The sequence below is a fragment of the Bombina bombina genome, chromosome 2, assembly GCF_027579735.1.
Source record: "Bombina bombina isolate aBomBom1 chromosome 2, aBomBom1.pri, whole genome shotgun sequence".
NCBI lineage: Eukaryota > Metazoa > Chordata > Amphibia > Anura > Bombinatoridae > Bombina > Bombina bombina.
Genome location: NC_069500.1, coordinates 65,975,270 through 65,983,131, shown reverse-complemented (window position 1 = coordinate 65,983,131; position 7,862 = coordinate 65,975,270).

Here is a 7,862-nt window from a genome sequence, read left to right as displayed (position 1 = left end):
AAACAGTTTTAAAATAAATAGGAGAAATAACAGAAACCTTATACTTTACTAGCTTTAGTTGTCTGTGCCAGGGAGATGGCAGGAAAAAGATGGTCACTCGCTCTGTAGTATACAGCCTCCCATGAAGAATGAACAACTTGAATTGTTAAACACAAAATTTTATACCTGTTTCTCTGATATCAAATTGCTTGACCCAACCTCTTACAGAGGGGCTAGAAATATCCACTCACCTCTTTTGCTAGAAATATCCACTCCCTTCTTTTACGACATGTCATAAAGTTCAGAGTCTTTGGCTGAAATTATAGAACACGTATCTTCTATTTTACATACATCTTTATAAGCAATTTCCCAGTGGCATCATGAGAATTAGTTTGGTACCAAATATGACATGGTTGTCATATTTTTATCATCTAGTTTTATAATATGGTTAAAAGCATGGGGCCGAATTATCAAGCTCCGAATGGAGCTTGATGCCCCTGTTTCCGCGTGAACCTTCAGGCTCTCCAGAAACAGCAGTTATGAAGCAGCGGTCTGTTTGCTCATATCCGATCGGGCTGATTGCTGTCTACCACCTCAGAGGTGGCAGACGAGTTAAGGAACAGCATACTTGTTCCAGGGCATGTGCATCTGGCATGTGCAGGCACAGTTATGTTACTTCCCTATTCAGTTTAAAGGGACACTCAAGTCAAAATTAAACTTTCATTATTCAGATAGAGCATGCAATTTTAAACAACTTTCCAATTTACTCCCATTTAAAAAAAGTGCACAGTCTTTTTATATTTAAACTTTTTGAGTCACCAGCTCCTACTGAGCATGTGCAAGAATAAGAATAAGCGTATACGCATTTGTGATTGGCTGGTGGCTGTCACATGGAACGTGTATGCATTTGTGATTGGCTAATGGCTTTCCCATGGTACAGGGGGAGTGGAAATAGACATAACTTTGAAAATTTCAGAAAAAAATCTACTACTAATTTGAAATTCAGACTAAGTGCTATTGCATTGTCTTGTTATCTTCAATTTGTTGATTATGCAAATCTACTGTGTTGAGGAAGTTTACTATGAAATCTCATGAAATTACAGCACAGCGATGCATGACCTCAGCACTGCTGATGCTGATTGGCTATTGTTTTCGTGTTTTTTCAACTTGCAGCTGGACAGTAGCTGAAGTAAAACTGTTACCAAAGCACTTACTCTGAAGAACTGAGGACATTTTTTACAAAGAGATGCACAGGTGATATTTTCTTCTCAGCTTTTTACAGTTATGCTGCATCACTTTCAGGTGATTTATCATATCAGTATTATGTCACTTTAAACATGCTGGAAAAAGAGAACCAAATTTATAGATGCAAAAAGTCTCCCTTTGGCGGAGCCTGATGAATCTATTCAAACCAGTTGTCATTGGTATCCTCCCCAGAGGCGTAATATGAAACATGCAGCTGGAACCCACATGGTGCATAACATGATATCTTGATACATAATGTTTCATAGATTTATGGGTGACATTTCTATATGACCTTACTCTAGTCCTCTATGGTCCAAGATGATCTTACTCCAGTCTTTATGGTCCAAGATGATCTTACTCCAGTCCTCTATGGTCCAATAGGACCTTACTCCAGTCCTCTATGGTCCAAGATGACCATACTCCAGCCCTCTATGGTCTAATCCTTTTGGTCTTTGCAAACCTCAGCCTGGCTCTTCTTTGCTTCTCATTGATGAAGGGCTTTTTTCTAGCTTGCACGTTTTGTAGGTCATCCCCACCATGCACTTCACCCCCCGCTGACATTTGCCATTCTTTTTGTAGGTCACTTGATGTCATCCTACGGTTGTTGAATGACATTCAAATGAATTGGCAGTAATCCTGGGCAGTGGAGAGTCGTTTTCGCCCTCTGCCATTCTGTTACTTTGTTGTCCCCAATGTCTGCTGCTTGACCTTGCTCTTATGAACCGCCATTTATTTTAAGTAGAGAGAGAGAGAAGAAAAAGAGAGAGAGAGAGCAGAAAGAGAGAGAGAGAGCTGTTGTAGTTAGTGTGCATCGGATTTTCACTTGCACCCTAAATTTTTACTTTCAACTACGCATGCTAACCTGGCATGGCAAATTTTTTACTTTGAACGCAGTTAGCGTGTGTGCAAAAAAGCTATTTAGCGTGCCACTTGTAATCTGTTTTTCTAATGAGTTGTTATACCAGCTGCATTAAATGTGTTAGGAATTTCACTTAAGGTTTATTCTAGCAATTGAAAATGAAAATGTCACTATTGGCATCTGTGTGTATATGTGGAGAAATAGGATATGGAGGTCTGCTATTCCTGTAGGCTCAGCACATTTAAATGGTCATGTTCTTGAAAACAGTGTTTTGAGGTTTCAATGAGCATAAACAGCTTTTTGAAATACAAAAATGAACCTAAAAGGCATTTTCCTACACATTTAATACTCTACATCTGGTATAACAAGTCGTTGTAAACAAATTTATGGGAAATGTAATTTAAAGTGCACTGCCCCATTAAGAAATGAATGTGCGGACATTAAAATAAATTGTCAATGGAAAACATAGACACATTATTATCTGCTCTGGTTTCTTCAAACAAATTAGTGCAATCAATACACACAGAAAAAAATATTTCTCAGAACAGAAATATTTAAATTCATGTAAAAGAAATATTATGCTTTACAAAATTACTAAAATATCCTTGAGCAGGGGGGGGGGGCGGAGCCAACAGCCAAAGAGAACAGTCGCATCTGTTTTGAGCTCCGACAATTCAGAAGATATTAAGCCCAAAAATGCCGCTTTATCTTATATGCAGGACACTTATTTTATCCACTGACACCAAGAGAGGGAGTTAGACCACTAACCTACTTTTTGTAGCCCGAGGATTACTAGTACACACTACACGGCAAGGCTGGCCATTGAGGCCTATAGGCAAACCCGGATCCCTTATGGAAGATACCTTCGCGGGCAATTCCTGAAAATTCTCCAAGCCTCTACACAAACTGCAAACTACTAAATGTCACTGCTGCAATCAGTAGCGTGAGATTGGGATGTATGACTAAGACCTGCAGTTATTGAGGGCCCAGGGACATCTCTGGTCACTATTATTATCTACATATAAGACAACGCTAGAGAGTCACTACGAGATGATTATACCTGACATAGTATCTGTTTATTTGTGGCCCGAGGTCATTAACCTGCTCTGAGTAAGGACCCACTCATCCCTATAGCCCGAGGTGAAATTAAGATACATGGATAGAGATAATAAAATGGAGGATTTCCATACCACAGCACGGGCCATGTTGTTGCAGTTGGGACAGACCATGCAGGATAGATTTGAAAGCCTATCACTACTTATTCGTGACCTGAGCACACAGGGTGACCTAAGTAATATAGAGGAACCAGATGGAACAATCTCTCTTCCCCAACAGGAACCCGCGCTATGCTGTGTTACTACACGGGGTGAATTAGGCAATATTGAGGAACTTGGTGAAACATCCTCTCTCACCCATCAGAAGCCTACAATAAAGGCACTATGCCGAGATGTTCAGTCAATAGCCCTCAGTGGCGGTCCAGACATGGCACTAGTGTCGCGCGAGTCAGCTGTCCCCTCCTACCTAAATTCAGCAGAGGAGTCATCCGGTTGCCAGGGGTGAATTGTAGGCCGACAGAAGCAGGATTGTGCAATAAACCTCTTCAACCCCCAACACTACAAAATGGACTCTCAGCCGAATCTGCATGCAGACCTGACCTACATTGCTTCTACCATACCTGCATTGTCGAGCCTGAGGGTGAGTCATCTAGGTGTCTTAGAGATCTTCTCTGACTCTAATGTTTCGCATCTTCCACTACCCTGTGCATTACAACCAGCTGTGCGGGGGATATTTATCCTTACCCCTGGATCGGCACTTTGCTCTAATGGCGACCATATTAGGCCAGCAATTCTCCTGCCTACCAATGGGGCTGGTCTTTCTATATGTCATGGAGATCCTCCGGCTTATCTTACAGCTGGCTTAACTAAAAGAACTGGTATCGGCTAAGAGATCAGCTGAATTGACCACATCACGACTGGCACAGATGTTTCCTTTACAGGCTGGACATGTGGTCTATATGAACTGGCAAGCATAAACAGCTTATTTATTGTATGTGGCATAGGTTGATGAGAGGGCGCAAAGCTTGTTCTGTGTGTTTTCCATAAGACAGATGTAAACACTATTTATGCCTTTTGTAGAGTATTAAGCTATTTCCTAGGCCCTCAGACTTCCGTTAATGATGACATGTCTAAATTGTCTGATGTGATGTCTGCTAGGCACTGGTTGTGATTACTTAATGTTCCGGGGGCCAGTTTCCCTCTACCATTTAGCACTCGGCAGCTAACTAATTGTTGAATACGCTTACATTACGAAATACTGAATGTGGATTTGTCAATAGGATTAAAGCCTGAACTAACTATACATGTTTTAACACCTTTAATACTGTCTACCTCCAATAATATTTCCTTTACTATAGGGACTTACTGTATACTGTTACATATAGGTTAACACGCTGCTGCACCAATATTACTCATAAAGCGCATAGTCGGTTGCTATTGGCGATCTTTAAGCTCACAGCTGAAACTTATGTGAACCTTAACAACCCCTCTTAGTCTAGAGACACCGTTATCCCCATATTTACTCTTAAGGCTTCCATACCCCTAATATTAAGCAGCATGTCTCTCTGCCAACTATCGTGCAGTATGTTTTGTTGAGGCCATCATTGTATGTACCATACCCTGCACATATTCTTATTTACCTGTATGCTAATTGGGTATATCTACAATACTTACATAGTTTCTTTTAATACTGAGGCTTCCCAACATGATGCTTTTATTAAGCCTGCAAGTATATGGTGTAATACTAAGCGAGATTTTATGTTTATTATTAGTACATACCCACAGATGTCATATATATACCTGTCCCCATCTGACAAAGTTACACTTTTAGGTTAGGTGTACATCTCTAATAGAGAGTTTTATTTTTTTTTATTTATTTATTTTTTCTTTGCACTCCACACATTGAAGATATAATTCTAGATCAATAGATAACTTGCAGTTGAAGATTGCCGCTCTATCACATCTTAGTATACCTATTAAAATAAGCTGCTCTATAATATTTATGCCCATATTTTTTCTGAAAATCTTTATATATGTTTGAAGGTTTGTGCACATTGGGGCATTGTTTAATGGGTCCTATTAGTTGTTTTTGTATTATCTGCCTTTCTTTTGTATTTTTTTCTGTTTGTTCTTTCTTATTTTTTATTTTTTCCATACGAGTTAGATGCTCTATTAATGCAGAGTTTACATATCCTATCTTCTGTTCATATGTGTGTCACGCTACCAAGCACCATACGATTCTTAGCGTCATCCTATCTCACAGTTAAACAACTTTATAGATTCCGCCATGTTTGTTAGATTACCTATATATATATGGCTCCGCCCTCCACCTTTTCCCCTATTTGCAAAGCGGTGCTCACCCGCTGAATTTCCCCTCCCCTTACTAGGCCCACAAGGGGCCATGCAAAAACTAATTTCCCTCACCACCCCTCATTAGACTTTTCAGGTCCAAAAGTGACTACAAGAACAAAGCAGGGAATCATTTCTATTATATATCAGAAAACTGAGGTTCCATTTTCAGACACTTGCACTATATAACCACTACCATAGACTGCCACTTCTTATATATACGCACTAGGTAACCTTATCGAATGATACTAATACACTCCTTCCCTCAGTGTCGATAAGTTACGACTAGTAGTTGGAAGGATACCCACATAACTTTAAAGAAGGTCTAATTCCTTATGTTAAGTATATTTACTAATGTGATGTCAATCGTTTTCCTCTGTGGTAATAATCTATGCCTAACTGGTTTGTATTATCTATATCAGTGGTAGTACTGTTCTCTTTGTTTGACTCGTAAGCACAATTATGTATTTGTACATTGAAGCATATTAAGTTACTATTATCACTGTTTTCAAAAACCTCAATAAAAAAAAAAAATAAAATAAAAAAAAATATCCTTGAGCACAGTTTCTGCTTACAGATTTAATCAGTAATTGTTGAAATACTCACTTAGTTAAACAAGCTCCTCTCCTATCTCTGATACACCAGAGAGCAAGAACACGTTCCCATTCGGCAGCATGTATTTTTAATTTACCCTTTAAAAAAAAAAAAAAAAAAATGTCCAGAGATTACACATTATCAATGATACTTCCTTAAAGGGACAGGAAACCCAAATTTTTTCTTTCATGATTCAGATAGAGCATGCAATTTTTTTTTTTAAATTTCTTTTTATTATTTTATAAAGTGGAAACAAAAATACAGTATTTGATCATAATTATACATTCATTTTGATTTGGAACCATACCACATTACTGAAACAGAATACTTATTTTCATGTAATTGGCAAGAGTCCATGAGCTAGTGACGTATGGGATATACAATCCTACCAGGAGGGGCAAAGTTTACCAAACCTCAAAATGCCTATAAATACACCCCTCACCACACCCACAATTCAGTTTTACAAACTTTGCCTCCTATGGAGGTGGTGAAGTAAGTTTGTGCTAAGATTTCTACGTTGATATGCGCTTCTCAGCATTTTGAAGCCTGATTCCTCTCAGAGTACAGTGAATGTCAGAGGGATGTGAAGGGAGTATCACCAGTGACGTGCAGTAATAGGAGGCAGGGGAGGCAGTGCCTACCCTGTCCAATCAGGGAAAAAAAAGATTTAAATAATATTTATTTAAAATAAAAAAAAAAGTAGTTTTTTTTTATTATTATTGGCGATTTTACAAAATGTACACAGTCACACACATCAGTATTATATTATTTTTCTGCGCTTGCGCAGCAGCCAAAATCAGTTATCATTTCCATTTGTTGCGCAATTAGGAGGCAGTGAGCCGGTCCGCTGCCCTCCAATAATTGCGCAACAATGGATTTAAATTGCAATCCTCTCTTTGCTTGTAGCTGCGCCACCCACTGGTGACTCGCCGGGCCCTCAGTAGCTCCAATGGAGGCGGTTCTCTAAACCGCCTCCATGATGAGCTCTACATCACTCAGCCAATCAGCATTCAGCACTGCCTGCTGATTGACAGAGTGAGTGACGTGTTAGTCACGTGACGACGACGTCGCGCCGGGCTTGTTAGGGCAGCGGGAAGAAGAAGAAGAGAGGGAGCTTCTGCTGCTGCAGCCTGCCACTGCGTGCCCATCTCTGCCGAATTTAAAAGTGCTGCTGGCCTGACACTGACAGCGAGCTCAGCCTCATTGAGTCAGTCAGTGACAGGCAGGCAGCAGCTGCGGTGGCTGAGATTGAAGCCTGAAGGAGCAACTAGGAGGTCCTGGAGGACTCAAGGAGAGACGTCAGTAGTCACTAGTCAAGACTACTACTGTGTCTATGTGGCGCGCGTGCCACTGCAGTAGCCGGCGGCATGGAGAAGAGTGACCGGTCCCAGGGGCCAGGCCAGGAGGAGCCAAGTGTAGGAGGAGGACAGGAGCGGAGCAGACACGGAACTCAGCCACGTGGGACAACAGGTTAGAACCTAGCTAGGCCACGTGTGCTCTGTGCTGTGCATCCCTGAACTCCTGAGAGTTTGCTGAGCTGGCCTGGCTGAAAGTCATAAAGGCCTTTTTTCCCTCACTGAGCTCAGAGCTGACATTATGCCTTTGCCTTATTATTGCTCAATGCTTGGTGTGACTGTGGTGTGGTGTGAGTGAAAATCGGATGATCATATATGTTATATGGTAGCAGGGGCATCATAACTTGGGTATTTAATAAAATCAGAATATGCCTTCCTCAACTAAGTGTCTGACTCTGTTGTTGTGTACTGTGCTGTGCTTAACTG